The 17,500-nt window shown below is 38.5% G+C and overlaps 1 protein-coding gene across 2 annotated transcripts in view; it reads right to left on the bottom strand.

The window, feature by feature from the left end:
* The window catches only part of LOC135203212 (uncharacterized), an 88,413-nt gene that overhangs the window by 12,508 nt on the left and 58,405 nt on the right, over positions 1 to 17,500 (bottom strand). The window lies entirely within an intron of this gene.

The following is a 17,500-nucleotide window of genomic DNA, read 5'->3' as shown; positions in this document are numbered from 1 at the left end:
AAGTATCACGTGCGGGATCGGTGTCCCCAGTGCCGTAGGCAGAAGAGCTGGCACTACTTGAAGTAGGGGGGCTTAAGAAGGCCAGCTTCCGGCAGCAGTGACATTAAAACCTAAAATAATAATGATCCGTGCCAGACATGCATGCGGCGCATGCCTTAATGAACGCCGTATTCTTTGGAAGCTCCATTTAAAGTCAATGGCCCTTTTGGGTTTGTTCCGTGCGGATTGTGTTCGTCTGAATAATAATAATAATAATAATAATAATAATAATAATATAATAATAATAGTAATAATATAATAATAATAATAATAATAATGAAAAATGAACCTCCGTAACGAGGCTATAATATTGACAATTAAAAGCCACAGTAGTGTTAAACTATATTATTGTACAATGCTAAAAATTACTAGGAGAGACTTTCAGATACTGCTCCGCATCCTTCTCAGTCTTACTGAAAGTCTCTCCTAGTAATTTTTAGCATTGTACAATAACATAGTTTAACACCACTGTGGCTTTTAATTTTCAATAATAATAATAATAATAATAATAATATAATAATAATAATAATAATATAATAATAATAATAATAATAATAATAATAAAAAACGATCAGGCAAAGATCCTCTGGACTATGGTATCAGAACGGATAGGGTGATACGTGCAAACAGACCAGACTGACGTTGATTGACAAAGTCAAGAAGAAAGTATCACTCATTGATGTCGCAATACCATGGGACACCAGAGTTGAAGAGAAAGAGAGGGAAAAAATGGATAAGTATCAAGATCTGAAAATAGAAATAAGAAGGATATGGGATATGCCAGTGGAAATCGTACCCATAATCATAGGAGCACTAGGCACGAATCCCAAGATCCCTGAAAAGGAATCTTAGAAAACTAGAGGCTGAAGTAGCTCCAGGACTCATGCAGAGAGTGTGATCCTAAAAAGAAACGGCACCCATAGTAGAAGAGTGATGGACTCCTAAGGAGGCAGGATGCAACCCGGAACCCCACACTATAAATACCACCCATTCGAATTGGAGGACTGTGATAGACATAAAAAAAAAAAAAAAAACAAAAAAAAAAAAAAAAAAAAAAAAAAAAAAAAAAAAAAAAAAAAAAAAAAATAATAATAATAATAATAGAAAAAATGCGCCTTAGTCACATACAAAAAGGCAAAGTAACGAGAACTGAAAGGGATAAAGCTACCAGATGGGAGCAACATCAACACATAGATGAGACAGGATACAAATACCTGGGAATAATGGAAGGAGGAGATATACACCAAGAGATGAAGGACACGATCAGGAAAGAATATATGCAGAGACTCAAGGCGATACTCACGTTTCCCCCCCAAAACTCAACGCCGAAATTATGATAAAAAGCCCATCAAACACATTGGGCAGTTGCCAGTCAATCAGATCACATCGGCAGGAATAGTCCGAATGGACGAAGGCAGAACTCCGCAGCTAATAGATCAAAAGAAACCGTTGGAAACATATGACAATACACAAAAGCACTACACCCAAGAGCAAATACGGACAGACTATACATAACACGAAAGGAAGAGGGAGAGGACTACTAAGTAAGAGGACTGCGTTAACATCGAAAACAGAGCACTGGGGCAATATCTGAAAACCAGTGAAGACGAGTGGCTAAAGAGTGCATGGGAAAGAAGGACTAATAAAAGTAGCACGAAGAGCCCAGAAATATACAGAGACAGGAGAAAGACAGAAAGAACAGAGGACTGGCACAACAAACCAATGCACGGACAATACATGAGACAGACTAAAGAACTAGCCAGCGATGACAATTGGCAATGGCTACAGAGGAGAGCTAAAGAAGGAAACTGAAGGAATGATAACAGCGGTCACAGATCAGGCCCTAAGAAACCAGATAGTTCAAAGTACTATAGACGGAAATAACATCTCTCCCATATGTAGGAAGTGCAATACGAAAAATGAAAACCATAAACCACATAGCAAGTGAATGCCGGCACTTGCACAGAACCAGTACAAAAAGAGGCATGATTCAGTGGCAAAAGCCCTCCACTGGAGCCTGTGCAAGAAACATCAGCTACCTTGCAGTAATAAGTGGTACGAGCACCAACCTGAAGGAGTGATAGAAAACGATCAGGCAAAGATCCTCTGGGACTATGGTATCAGAACGGATAGGGTGATACGTGCAAACACACCAGACGTGACGTTGATTGACAAAGTCAAGAAGAAAGTATCACTCATTGATGTCGCAATACCATGGGACACCAGAGTTGAAGAGAAAGAGAGGGAGGGAAAAAATGGATAAGTATCAAGATCTGTAAAATAGAAATAAGAAGGATATGGGATATGCCAGTGGAAATCGTACCCATAATCATAGGAGCACTAGGCACGATCCCCAAGATCCCTGAAAAGGAAAACTCTAGAAAAACTAGAGGCCTGAAAGTAGCTCCATGGACTCATACAGAAGAGGTGTGATCCTAGAAAACGGCACACATAGTAAGAAGAGGTGATGGTCTCTCCCAAGGAGGCAGGATGCAACCCGGAAACGACCCACAGCTATAAATACCACCCGTCGAATTGAGGACTGTGATAGAGCAAAAATAAAAAAAAAAAAAAAAAAAAAAACCAAAAAAAAAAAAAAAAAAAAAAATAATAATAATAATAATAGAAAAATGCGCCTTAGTCAACATACAAAAAGGCAAAGTAACGAGAACTGAAGGGATAAAGCTACCAGATGGGAGCAACATCAAACACATAGATGAGACGGGATACAAATACCTGGGAATAATGGAGGGAGGGGATGTAAAACACCAAGAGATGAAGGACACGATCAGGAAAGAATATATGCAGATACTCAAGGCGATACTCAAGTCAAAACTCAACGCCGGAAATATGATAAAAGCCATAAACACATGGGCAGTGCCAGTAATATCAGATACAGCGCAGGAATAGTCGAATGGACGAAGGCAGAACTCCGCAGCATAGATCAGAAAACCAGGAAACATATGACAATACACAAAGCACTACACCCAAGAGCAAATACGGACAGACTATACATAACACGAAAGGTAAGGAGGCAGAGGACTACTAAGTATAGAGGGACTGCGTTAACATCGAAAACAGAGCACTGGGGCAATATCTTGAAAACCAGTTGAAGACGAGTGGCTAAAGAGTGCATGGGAAGAAGGACTAATACAAGTAGACGAAGACCCAGAAATATAAGAACAGAGAAAGACAGGAGAGGACAGAAAGAAACAGAGGAACTGGCACAACAAACCAATGCACGGACAATACATGAGACAGACTAAAGAACTAGCCAGCGATGACAATTGGCAATGGCTACAGAGAGAGCTAAAGAAGGAAACTGAAGGAATGATAACAGCGGCACAAGATCAGGCCCTAAAGAACCAGATATGTTCAAAGTACGATAGACGGAAATAACATCTCTCCCATATGTAGGAAGTGCAATACGAAAAATGAAACCATAAACCACATAGCAAGTGAATGCCCGGCACTTGCACAGAACCATACAAAAAGAGGCATGATTCAGTGGCAAAAGCCCTCCACTGGAGCCTGTGCAAGAAACATCAGCTACCTTGCAGTAATAAAGTGGTCGAGGCACCAACCTGAAGAGTGGATAGAAAACGATCAGGCAAAGATCCTCTGGACTATGGTATCAGAACGGATAGGGTGATACGTGCAAACAGACCAGACGTGACGTTGATTGACAAAGTCAAGAAGAAAGTATCACTCATTGATGTCGCAATACCATGGGACAACCAGAGTTGAAGAGAAAGAGAGGGAAAAATGGATAAGTATCAAGATCTGAAAATAGAAAAATAAGAAGGATATGGATATGCCAGTGGAAATCGTACCCATAATCATAGGAGCACTAGCACGATCCCAAGATCCTGAAAAGGAATCTAGAAAAACTAGAGGCTGAAGTAGCTCCAGGACTCATGCAGAAAGTGTGATCCTAGAAACGGCACACATAGTAAGGAGAGTGATGGACTCCTAAGGAGGCAGGATGCAACCCGGAACCCCACACTATAAATACCACCCAGTCGAATTGGAGGACTGTGATAGAGCAAAAAAAAAAAAAAAAAAAAAAAAAAAAAAAAAAAAAAAAATAATAATAATAATAATAATAATAATAAAAGTATATCTTAGTTTAACCAGACCACTGAGCTGATAAACAGCTCTCCTAGGGCTGGCCTGAAGGATTAGATATTTTTTTTACGTGGCTAGGAACCAACTGGTCACCTAGCTACGGGACCTACAGCCTATTGTGGAATCCGAACACAATATATCGAGAAATGAATTTGTATCACCAGAAATAAATTCCTCTGATTCCGCGTTGGCCGATCCGAGAATAATAATAATATAATAATGATAATAATAATACATGAAATTGTGATTATGCTCAACTGTTGCAGATACGCTTAGTGTTTGTTATAGGCACCCAAAGCAAATGTACGGCAGAGAGAGAGAGAGAGAGAGAGAGAGAGAGAGAGAGAGAGAGAGAGAGAGAGCTGTTTTCATTACAATTTAGCGGCCCATAAAAAACAGAAAAGAGCAGAAAGTTCGGCCGTTGATGCTATTCCGGGAGAAAATGGCTCGAGTAAAGACACCAGACGCTGATAGCACGTCTTTGTATACAAAGAAAAATTTTGGATATTTCCTCTCTCCAGAAGTCTCAACCCGACAGCTTTGTGGTTTCGTGTGATTTTAAGCTTAAGCAGTTTTACGGAGATTACCTCTCGGAATCCGGGATTACTGAACCAACTCAGGACTTGAAACTAAGATAAGCCTTTACATTTATCAGGGATTTCAGGTGGAAAAGGAAAAGTCGTTGTATTTTTTTTTCCTCGGTATTGATTCAAGTCGAATCACTGTAATAATAATAATAATAATAATAATATATGAAGGTAGGAGACCCTCTCTTAAACATGTTTTGTTAAAGATGATGGCAGCATCAGTGGAATTGATTTTATATATGGTCTTTTCAATTCTTCTTATTATTCTCTTCTCATCAGGGCTGATATTTGCTAATAGCTGGCCGATGTTTCATATCTTGGTTAAAGAAATGTTTTCTAAAAATACTAATTTATTGTTATGATAACAAAAGTGATTAACAAATCTTAGTAATGGAATTCCAACGTTTCCAACCGTATCATCGGTTCATTTTCAAGGAAAGGTGAGCGTGAACTGATTGGAATGGGTTGTTGTTGTTGTTGTTGTTGTTGTATTAAGCCAACACTTCTTGTTGGCACGGGCCTTTCCCTTGTTCGGCCGTAGTGATCTGAAAAGATTCTTTAGGTACATGGTTAGTTTTTTTTGAAAATTGGAAATATCTTTAGTTGTAGAGATAGGAGTGGACAGGGGAAGGATGATGGTGTCAGTAAGAGAGGGCCATCATGTCATATTATAGAAGAGTTTGAATGAGTGTAAGGTTTTCGAAAATCGGAGAAGCGGTGCAGGTGGGGTTGTCCAAGCCCTTTACTCCCTTGGGTCCCTGCGGGAGGATTTTAGTTGTAGGTAAAGTTGTTTAAAAGAATGATAGTGGATGATGTGGATAGAGCCTTACAATGAGGGGATGTGATGAGGGTGATTGATTTTATTAGTTTGATTACCTTGGTGGAGGTAGGTTGTAGAGCACCTGGGCATGCTCTTCTAAGTTTTCAATGATTGTCTTTGTGATCTGTGGCAGCTGCATGCTCAGCATCTTGTGCAGGTGATTGCATTTTGTGCTGCACCTCTTAGCTGTGCTGTTTCTCTGCATTCCAGCAGGTAGTGAAGGAGTGGTTGCTGTGTTTCTTCTTGACAGTGTTCACATGGTCTGACACTGTTTTCCACAATTTCCCAGCAGGCTTTATATCCTAGCCTGAGTCTGTGGATGATCACAGCAAGTTTTCTTGGTGTGTGCCTGTCTATGGGAGGAGGCACTAGACCAGTCGATTTCTTATACCATCTGGCAGACGGTGAGTTCTTTTCTACCCACTCACGATGGTCATTTATCATTTTTCTTTGCAGAGTGGTTTCATTGCTTTTGTTTTTGACTTGTTGCAGTGCAGGTTGTATATGTACTTGCACTCTGTCAATGTGTTTTGTACTTTTGGCTAGCTCATCAGCCCTCTCATTGCCTGGAATTCCTATGTGACTGGGTATCCAGTTTAAGGTGACAGGTCTTCCTCTTTCGCTGTGCTGGGAAGTAAGCAGTGTTTTAATTCCAGCCAGCAGTGCCTTATTTTCTTTAATTTTCTGTTGTTGCAGGGCTTGCATTGAGGACTTTGAGTCTGTGTGGATGATTACAGGCCCTACTTCATTCTCCAGTGAGTACAGCAGTGCCTGTCTTATTGCTGTTAACTCTGTCTGCATAGTGGAGGCGTGGTTGGAGGTCCTCCAGCAGGCTGTGAAGTTTCTTGAATATACTGCAGCTCCCGTAGTTTGATTCTCAGGATCTACAGTGCCATCAGTGTAGTACTGTTTGTGCCCCTATGTCTCAGTGTTTCTGATTGCTTCATAGGCTTGCCGCTCTTAGCTCTTCTCCTGTGCAGTCCTCTTTGCTCTTGGCAGGCTTGTGTATTTGTATATTGTAGTGTCCTTCTTCCAGGGTGGTAGTTGTTGTGTGCCCTGTGTTGTCTGGACCTAGTTGCAGCAGTGTTTCTGCCATGCCTAGACTTTTGATGTTGTCACTTTGGTCCCTTACCATAGGAACTCGAAGTTTGAATCTGTGGGTGTTTGGCAAGTTTCCTCTCTTGCTCTTTTCTTAGAGATGGAGTCTCTTTCTGAGAGGAACATCTTGGCCATTGGCTTACATTTCGCTGTGCAATCCTATCCTCTAGCTTTTGGCAGGTTAGTTTCAAGCCTGAGTTGCAGCCCTTGTCCATGTAGGTGCTCCTAGCATGAGTCTCATTGCATTGTTTTGAATGACCTCCATTGATTCGATTTCTTTCTGAGCCTCTGTCAGCCTTATCAGAGTGGGGGCAGCATAGTCCACCAATGTTCTGGTGCAGGCTAGGTAGTACTTCCTTTGTATGTGTTTTCATTTGCTCCCTCCTTCAGGGATGACATGTATCTCATGGCAGCAAGTCTTGCATTTGCTCTTTTCTCTCAAGTACTTGATTTCTCCTTGAAAGTTAGCCTGCTGATCTATGACAACTCCTAGGTACATGTAGCTGTCTACCCATTCTATGGGCTCAGCTCCTATTGTTAGTGGTTGCAGCGCGGTCTGTGGGCTTTTATTGTCATGGCCTTTGTTTTATTTATGTTTATTTTTAGGCCTAGCTCATTTGATTTATTGTTGATGTCATTGAGTGCCCTTTGCATTCTGGGTACTCTAACAGCTCCCCTTGCTACTACACACATCATCGGCATAGATGAAGATTTCTACGCCTTCTGGAAGCTGCGGGAGGGAGGCTATATTCTCCATTAGTATATTAAATAAAAATGGACTCAGAATTCCTCCCTGAGGGGTGCCATTTTCCAAGTCGTGGAATGTAGACATCACTCCTTGGAATTTTACTCTGGCCTGCCTTCTCAGCACGTAGTTTTTTGTCCAGGCTAGTAGTGTCCTTGGACTCCCTTCCTTACTACTGATTGTAGTATTGCTGCTGGACTGGCTAGTTCAAAAGCCTTTTCAAAAAATCTATGAAGAACTACTGTGGCCTTCTTCTGATTTATATAGCTGAGAACATCTGTTATGCACTCTGTAGTTCCGACTCCTTCCTGATATGCATATAGCTGCTTGTGCAGTGGACCAATCTTGTACTTCATTCTATTTAGTACCATTTTTTCTCCAGTTTTCTCAATGCATGACACCAATGCATTGGTCTTGGGTTCTCTGGATCTTTAGGTTTGGGGATTGGCTGCGTGTCTTGCTGCCGCCAGGTTTTGTGGTCTTGTGTGCTCGATGTGTGTTTTGTTCAGGATTCTCAGAAAGGCTGTTTCTCCTGCAGGACCCATTTTGCTGATCATGGTGTATGTTATCCTGTCTGCTCCTGGTGCTGTGTCTCTGCCAACTTTAAAAACTGCTTTCAGTTCCTCTACTGTGTAAGGGATGTCAGTATCGTCTGGTCTGTGGCAGGCCGCATCGATCTCCTCCCATCGAATCGGTGCTAGTTGATCCTGAATTCTTCTTGTTTCAGGGGAGAGGTTACCTGAGCTAGTCCTATTGGCGAAGGATGTTGCCAGTCTTTCCGCTTCTTCTAGTGGGTGAGGGTGAGTTGCTACGGGTGTTTCTCTTCTTTCCGGCTACTCTGTTCAGCCCACTTCCATAGCTTCCGATTGGAATGGGGTCGTTCGGCGGTATTTATTGTGTCCCAGGTGCTCTGTCTGATGGGCGCTGCGTTTTCATTGGCTGGAAACCAGAGGATTAAGTCCCTGAGTCAAGCCGTCTTGCAGAGGTGGAAGCTCGCAACTGTCTTCGCGTGCGGACGCTGGAGACTGGGAGCATAGTATTGGGCAGGGGCACCTGATTGGTCCGTTCGATCGGCTCTATGGTGCCGGCGGGCAGCGCCCTACGTGCCACCGTCGGGAGGAGTGAAGTCTCTTTGAGTGGTGTTAAGGCTGGGTCTCTCCTTCCCGATGTGTAGGGCCTCTAAGAGGCGGAGGCGACGGTGGTCTGCTGCCTTATCGATAATACCAATATTAGGAATAATGTCCTTCCGTTATCCTGGTAATTGTTATCATAACAATAAATTAGTATTTTTTAGAAAACATTTCTTTAACCAAGATATGAACATCGGCCAGCTATTAGCAAATATCAGCCCTGAGAGAAGAAGAATAATAAGAAGAATTGAAAAGACCATATATAAAATCAATTCCACTGATGCTGCCATCATCTTTAACAAAATAATAAAATAATAATAAAATTTTCAAAAGAATGTATGAAATTCAACCATTCATATTTTAGAATGGAAGGAACTTGCCATACTTTCGAAGGAGATATATGAACGTATCCATTGGCATTCTACAAGCGCACGCACGCAAACCCACACGTATATATATATATATATATATATATATAATATATATATATATATATATATATATATGTGTGTGTGTGTGTGTGTGTGTGTGTGTGTGTGTGTGTGTGTGTGTGTGTGTGTGTGCATGTTCAAGAACTGAGAGATAAGTGCACATTTTCGTCGCAGTTTTGAATTCATTTCTGAACGGATTTACTGATGATTCTGTTTACCGCTTCGTGGGTTCTGATTTCCTGGGTAAATAAAAATGTAAATCATACTTAAAATCTCGAGGTTCTTTATCCGAAGTGGGGAAAAATTAAGCCTGAAATTCAAAAAAATCTATGAATCCAAAACGAGGAAAATGAATTTTTAAAAACGCCTCAACAGAACGGAAAATACATATAACGGTTAGAAGAGGAGTGTCCCAACAGAAAGGAGATCTGTTTCCTCTTTGGCACTGACGCTGCTGGCACTGTCAGAAGCTGACTGCTGGCTGACCTGGCTCTTTAATTTGCAAGGGGAAAGTTCTGGCTCCGTGCACGGTTGGGGTTTTTGTCCAAGAAACGCTTTTTGTTTATTTTTTTTTTTTTTGTAAAGGTACAGCACCAGCAATAACAACGGTATTGTAAGAATAAACATGCATATTGCATAGTCAAACACTCAGGTGCGTACACACACACACACACACACACACACACACACACACACATATATATATATATATATATATATATATATATATATATATATATATATATATGTATATATAATTTTTTTCAGTTCTTCCCTGTAAATACTCCTGTCATCTCAATTATCTACTTCTTCCCGGGCAGTCCATCTGTCAGCTATTAATTTTTCAATCAAAATTCTACATACGTTTTACCTGCTACACTAAGCAACTTTATACCCGTGTAATTCTTTTTTTCATAAATTCTTTTAGAACCTTTTCCTCATCAAAGCATGCCTCATAGTCTTCTCCATCACCCAATTTAGAACAATATTTCAGCATCTAACCCTCATTACCTCTTGAGTCTTTCAATTCTTCAACTTCGTAATTACCTTCCTAATCTCCTCAATGGTTTCATCTGGAAAGTATCTTTCATTCGGAGATCCAGTTATGAATTAGCTTTTCTTTTTGATTTCACTTCCCGGGGAACAACTTATTCTTCTAAACCACTAAAGCTCTTTCTCAATTTCTTCTTCTTTCTCTGGCTTATGTTATTTGTAGTTTTCAATTTATATCAGGGATGCAATGGGCCTAAGCCTAGTGTCTATGGTTGCACCTCTATATTCCACTAGTCCTATATCCGAGGGCTCTTTTCAAGTTGTTTATTTTCGTGTGTGTGTGTGCGTGTGTGCGTATTCAGTTTAACGAGAAAAACAATCCTTTGAAATGACAGAACAGAATCGGAATTGTGCCCTTATCGCCCACCACGAACAAACTTTCTAATTTCCTCTAAACCTGAGTTCGTTGCTGTTATACTTCCACTCTGAAATAACTTTCATTACAATAAAACTTTATATTTTAAGTCTATAGACTGTCTAGAATGTCATGAAACATCGAGTAGGTTTGCGACGATGCCAAACTTCCTCAAGACTTTTAATCTGACTCAAGCTTATCCCGGCATCCTTTTATTCCGGGTCCTTTAATACGGTCGTAAAATTTCCTTTTGAATCCCATAATCTGAATCTTTCCAGTCACACAAAAGCTGAATGGTTGTTGTGGATTAAGTTGACCTTGTGTTTCGAAAACAGCTCACTAAAGTTGATTACTCTGTTATTTTAAAAAACATTCATGTATAAACAAAATTTTCTTTTAGGAAGAGTTCGAGTCCTTTAATACATATCACAGTTTTTCTACAACTTTTAAGAGATCCATCTCAGATGAAATAAAATTTAACGTTCTGTACCCTACGATCAATCAATAGTGTTCAGTACATATTGGAATCTTAATGTACTAAATGTTTTCGAGCTTTATTACGTACTCATAAAGCTTTAACTTGTATTCTTTATATAATTTGAATTCTGATTGAATCAGTTTATATTTGAACATTATCAAATGTGTTGTCAGGTTCTTGAAGATATCTGTAGCTTGGCATCGTCATTCTCGGTCTCTCTCTCTTCTCTCTCTCCTCTCTCTCTCCTTCATCTGTCTCTCTCTCTCTCTCTTACCATATTTGTTGTAGAATTGATGAATGTGCCAAACATCAAATATTTCATAGAATAATATTTTTCTCCATTAAAACAATTTCTTGGATGTTAGGATAATGAAACGATAAAATTAATAGACATATTCTTTAAAATTAGGCACTGTTTTAGTAAAAAAAAAAAAAAAAATTTGTCTTTCTCCCTTTTGAAGTACTCGTGGACATTGAATATGACTTCTCGTGTCTGAGCACTTAATTGCTGCCGTGGGGAGCCTTCCATCTTAAACCGTCACGCTTGGGTATCAGAACCAAAGTGATAAGCTACTTACCCTTACTGACCTGAGACAGAGAGAGATGTGGCAAAGTGTATGCCAAATCTACACTGTTTTTTCGCCTTAAGTGAGATTTAATGAATGAAATTGGCGCAAAGTGGCAACGTCGGAAACCTACTCTATGTTTCATGACATTCTGGACAGACTATAGTACATCAATATCAGATCAATTTCCTTCATTCCAGGAAGGAAGGATTTCAAATTGAGTAAATAAATAAACACCACATTCTACCGACGGCCTTTTCGATACAACGCGCTATCGCAATGGTGGTTATCGGTTAAGTGAGGATAATCTGTGGGGCCTTCATTTCTTTTGCCAATTAAAAAAAAATCAGTGAGGCTCAAGTCGTTTAAGTGGTTTTCTTGGAAATCCCAAATTCCCTTTTAACGATATTTGCTTTTTATTTTCATTTGTCCATTTTATTAGGGAAATTTTAGCTTCGATCTCGCTGATTCCAACGAAATCAGCCATTTCTATTTTCCAAAATTTCCTTCAAATGATTACCTTCCTGGAGGCTTCATTTGCATTTTATTGTTCACATCTTATTAACTACTTTATGTGAATAGTATTTCAGATTTCGTCGCATCATCGTAACATTTTGACTAGAGCTCTTTGTTTACGCTAGCCTGAAGCAATCATTTTCCTATAGTTTCTTCTTCTCGCATTTATGCCTATCAATTTATTATCTCCCTAGCCAAAGGCTTGCTTATGCGCCTTCTCATTTACTCTCTTGTTTACCCATTTACTGTCCTTTTATTACTCTCTTTGGCGAGTTTCTTGATCCCTAACTATTTAGATCACTATACTCTGTTTTTTTTCCATCTGTCCATCCGCCTGTGGTGTTTTTGTATGGTAACACTGCGTCCCGGGCTTTAAATAGTTACGCTATGTGTAAGTAAGTTTTAGGTAAATAAAAGGATATCTAGGTGTACATTTGCAACTGAAAAGTGTTTTAATAATTTACTATATGCGAAGTACACCGCTAATATTCGAAATAGGATATTATTATTATTGTTGAATGTCAGCTGAATGTAAGTATCTAAAGCCCGGGACGCAGTGTTACCATACGGAAACACCACAGGCGGATGGACAGATGAAAAAAAAAAAAAACAAAAAAACAGAGTATAGGTGGTGGTTATTTTTCTCTTCGGCCTTTGCAATCTCTTTAATCTTCCTTAACAACCTTTCCCCCTCGTCCTCTCTCGCATCTTTAGAGAAACATTGCTACCTTTGATTGATTTAGGTCACGGCCAATTCAAGAGTTCAGTGATACAACAAACTCAAAGAAAACAGTTCAATGGTACACCAAAATCAAAGGAAACAGTTCAGTAGTATAACAAAATCAAAAACAATGTCTCGCTCTCGTGCTACGTGCGTCTGTCTATCTTTCAGGAAGCGCCAAACACACAGGGAGAGAAACAAACAAACACATTTACAGCAGCGGGCGAAAACGAGGCTAATATTTGAGTAGGATGAGATTGTGGAAGTTCGTCGTTCGCCCCGTCAAGGCCAGGAAGAAAGACCATCGGACTTAACAAGGAGATTGATTGGATGAATAGTCGAGGCAACTGCGCAGACAGCCACCTGAAGAACTGGCCACTGGCCAGAGTTGCGGTAGAAGCAGTGTTGCCAGATGGTGCAGCGGAAATTTCAGGAGAAATTAAATAAAAAAATTCAGTAGATATAGGTAAAAACTCGGTAGACACACACACACACAAACACACACACACACACACAAACATATATATATATATCTTATATATATGATATATATATATATATATATATATATAATATATATATATACACATATATATAAAGTCAGAAAGATAGGTAGACATAGATAGGCTTCATATAGAGATAGACAGAGGGATATAGATAGATATTCAGATAGATAGGGAGAGAGAGATAGATGCACACACACTATATTGGACCTTAAGATATTTATGAGATAACTTTAATGAAATGGAGGAAAAGCTTTATATATGTAACATCTTATTGCCATGGCTGGTGAAATATTACAAAATAAAATAAATGTTATTTCACAAAATAAAACAAACACCATTCGGAAATCAATATACTGAATTATCAGTCACCATAATTTTGTTCACACAAAACTTAACTACAAATACATCACAGTGTTAATCATCAGTCTTATCATCATCATCATTAGAACTATCAGAAATAAATTTAATTGAATCAAAACAAAGCTTTATATAATTATTACTTCAATGGTTGGTGAAAAAAATATAATCTTTTTCACTAAATAACACTTCCAATGTTAATCAGATATAACTTTTTGAATTATTGATAATAATTTTGCTCACTCAAACCTTAACTATAAATGCATCACATATTAATTATCAGCCCACCATCAATATTTGGTGAAAACAAATTTTTTTTTTCACAAAATATAACTTCCATTATCATTCGGATATTAACATACTGAATTACTGATCATTAATATCCTTCACACAAAACTGAACGATAAATCATCAGCCTCATCATCATTAGAGCTATCAGAAATAAATTATAATAAAATTAAGGCAGAGTTTTACATTTTCAACTGCCGGGAAGCATAATTTCCGTAGATTTTCAGGAGATCCTTTCAGAATTCAGTAGAGTATACAGTGGTGCTCAAGTCTCATGCGACATGATTCTTTTTGTATCGTTCAGATTCTCAGACTCAACGTGACGTTGCCAAGTAGTGTTAAACTTTTCTTTTAATTTCTAATTTCATACATGTCGACAAGTTTGCGAATTCCCAGCTAGCCCTATTTTCCTTATGGTTATATAAATATAATCCCTTTTATGCATTGGTATGATTCGTAATCTGTGTGATTTGAACTGATTTTTTTTTTTTTTTTTATTTATTACGTTGCTTAGTTCAAAGTGCGGTGTGATTAGGTTAGCGGTGCCATCAGTGAACGCACACTATTAACATGCTCCTCGGACTGGTCAACATACCCATGTCTGCAGCATTATGACAGTAGACCTAATAAGTCATAACAACATTTTCAAAGTAGGAATATGAATTACAACCAGTTTTCTTTGAATGTTGAAGTTTTAGGCTGTTTAAGCTGCCTGTATGTTGCATAATGTCTTATAGGCCTAAAGAAATAATCGAAGCCTTCTGAGATGTGATCTGTTACTAATGAATTTATTTGTAGAGATTACCTGTTCTTTGAGGAATACGATAGGAATATGAATTACAACCAGTTTTCTTTAAATGTTGAAGTTTTAGGCTGTTTAAGCTGCCTGTTTGTTGCAAAATGATCTATAGGCCTAAAAAAAATTCTAAGCCTTCTGAAATGTAATCTGTTACTAATGTTTTCATTTGTAAAGATTATCTTTTCTTTGAGGAATAGAAGATGATGATGATGATTTTTATTATATGGAGAAGATGGAAATATCATAGGTATTAATATTAAGGCGTATGGAGCATTTGTTTTTCAACTGGTGTAGAATATTATATTCTTAAAAGTCCTTCTGCTCGCTTTTGGTGTACAATTTATTATTTCATAAGATAACTAGAATTGCAAGAATGTGTAGATAACCTCATTTACTTTCTGGCCAGAATTTATTAATAGTGAGATGTGACTGTTAAGTGTAAAGTAAAGATATCTAACACCAAGGCCTAGAAACAATATCTTGGCTTTGACAAAAGAATAATTGCATAGGCGAATATTTGCTAGTAGTATGCCATCAATTTTTGAAATAATGATGTATGAAAATCCAAATATTCCTCTAACACATATAAAGTAAATGTTTTCAAGATAATTTCCTTGTCGCTACTCAGTGTAGACCTACTTTTGTTACACCTGGTGGTTTTGTTGCACCGACATTAATGATACGTCACACATGCTCCCCTCACACATTGATATTGGTGAAAGCATTCTACTTTTGTATATTAATATTTAATTTTTTTTTTCAGCATTGAGGTAAAATAGGAATATTTCAAATTTTATGCTTGCTCTGGAAGCATTATTAATGTTATGACAATTTTTGTTTGTTTCCTATTTAACATTTGAACTGATGCTTGATGACGACTTCATTTTGGTCAAATGCTTCAGCGATGTGTGAACGAAAGTTTTGAAAATGTTTCGAAGGAGTTTTTTCTGAAATATGCTACACGTGACATTTTCTTACAGTTTTGAAATAAATGACAGATTTAAATCTTATGAAGCATATTATGGCCTTATTGTATGCAATAGTCGCGTTTCCGCATTGAAAAAATAGATAAATATGGAGCATGCTAGTTGCCAGTTAGTGAATTGTGAACTAAATCCTATGGAGTCATGTCGCATGAGATTTGAGCATCACTACAACAGTGATTCGGGATTTCATGAGATCTTGCAGAATTTCAGTAGATCTCATGAAATTTCGGTAGATCTGGCAACACTGGGTAGAAGTGGTGATTGCCGCTTGGGCGGAAGGGGCTACAGCGATGACGTCATCGAAACCGCTCCTCCACCTTTACCTACAAACATTATCAATTTTTGGTACTTCCTGCCGACAGAGAAATACTACGCCTTTGTTATTTAAGCTGTGTTCTCAGTTATGGGAGAAAAATATACACCTGATGAATTAGAAAAGCAAATGTGGTTATGTTATCTACGGTAAATTCAGATCACGAAAGCTTTCTTTTGTCTGTCTTTATTCGGATACTTCACAATTCTACCTTAATAAAACAGGTTATATTACATCGGAAACGGAAAACAGGTTTGCTCAACTCCCACACACAAACAAAAGAGCTCGATCTGCACGCGCAAGTGCAAGAAGCTCAAGTATGAGCTTACAGATGGTGACTAATGCCCAAACGCAATTGCGGAGAAACATCAAGAAAATGGGGCCGAATATAAAATCCCGTCTTCAGTGACATTCCACTTAATATTTACTATTTCCCATGACATACTGATGACCCAAAAACTCTCATTGCGCATGACATCATTCCGTTGTGTCTAGGAATCCCCTTTCGAGCTATGCTTCGTAGGCGGTCATTTTGTTATTTGATCCATTGCACAAAGAGTACCGTTTAATCTCTCTCTCTCTCTCTCTCTGTCTCTCTGTCTCTCTCTCTCTCTCTCTCTCTCTCTCTCTCTCTCTTCTCTAAAATAAAACCTCAAAATAGAAGGGGCCATTCATTTTAAAATAGAAACATGTGCTAGCGGTCTGGCTTGGTCTAGTCAAGTGAGTTGAAATCGGCTTTTCTTTGCGTGTCAACGTTCATCCGTAGACCGTCATCATCCTATTACGCAGGGCTACATGACATCATACATAAAAGTAGCCATGTCCTATATATTCAGAGAGAGAGAGAGAGAGAGAGAGAGAGAGAGAGAGAGAGAGAGAGAGATCAGTATTCGACACAGAAATTCACGCCTGTTGCACAAGTAACTTATTATTTTTATTATAAAGTTAAGATTTACCAGCCCAATGAGTCTAACCAGACTCTTACAGTGCTGGCCAATCAAGTAACGATGATGTGTGATCTTTTATCTAATAGTAAAGCAAAATTGCTGAAACAAATCTCTGTAGTACTTATATTTTCTCGGATATTTACATCTCCACTCCAGTTAGAGTCAAGGTAAAGATACAACGCAAGCAGTTATATTCATTAAGCTATGCTTGCAAAGGAGCGTGTAGGACTGTTGGTACGAACGCACCCACGCGCGTATGGGAAGGAAGAAGACTAGAAGGTTTTAAATTAGATTTTTTCTGCCTTATTCAGTTGCTGATGTTGACATTTCTTTTACTGTGTCATAGAAACTATTCAGAGATACATATGAGAATGTAAGAAGAAACCAATTACTGTAAATAGGCTACAGTTATACTGATGAAACTGATCGGTTTTTATGGAGGATGATTTATTTTCTGTGTCTTATATGATTTTGGACGTGAGTTTGAGTTTGAAAAATTAAATATTTATTTACAAGAGAGAGAGAGAGAGAGAGAGAGAGAGAGAGAGATCACAAGTTAATGATCATACATGATGAAAAAAAACGTCATTTCTAACCAGCAATAATTACGCGCAAGCACAGAGTGCTTGGCTAAGAC

The sequence above is a fragment of the Macrobrachium nipponense genome, chromosome 33 (assembly GCF_015104395.2).
Source record: "Macrobrachium nipponense isolate FS-2020 chromosome 33, ASM1510439v2, whole genome shotgun sequence".
NCBI classification, from domain to species: Eukaryota; Metazoa; Arthropoda; class Malacostraca; order Decapoda; family Palaemonidae; genus Macrobrachium; species Macrobrachium nipponense.
Note: the sequence above shows the minus strand (reverse complement) of the source record. Positions and strands in the feature narration are given on the sequence as shown.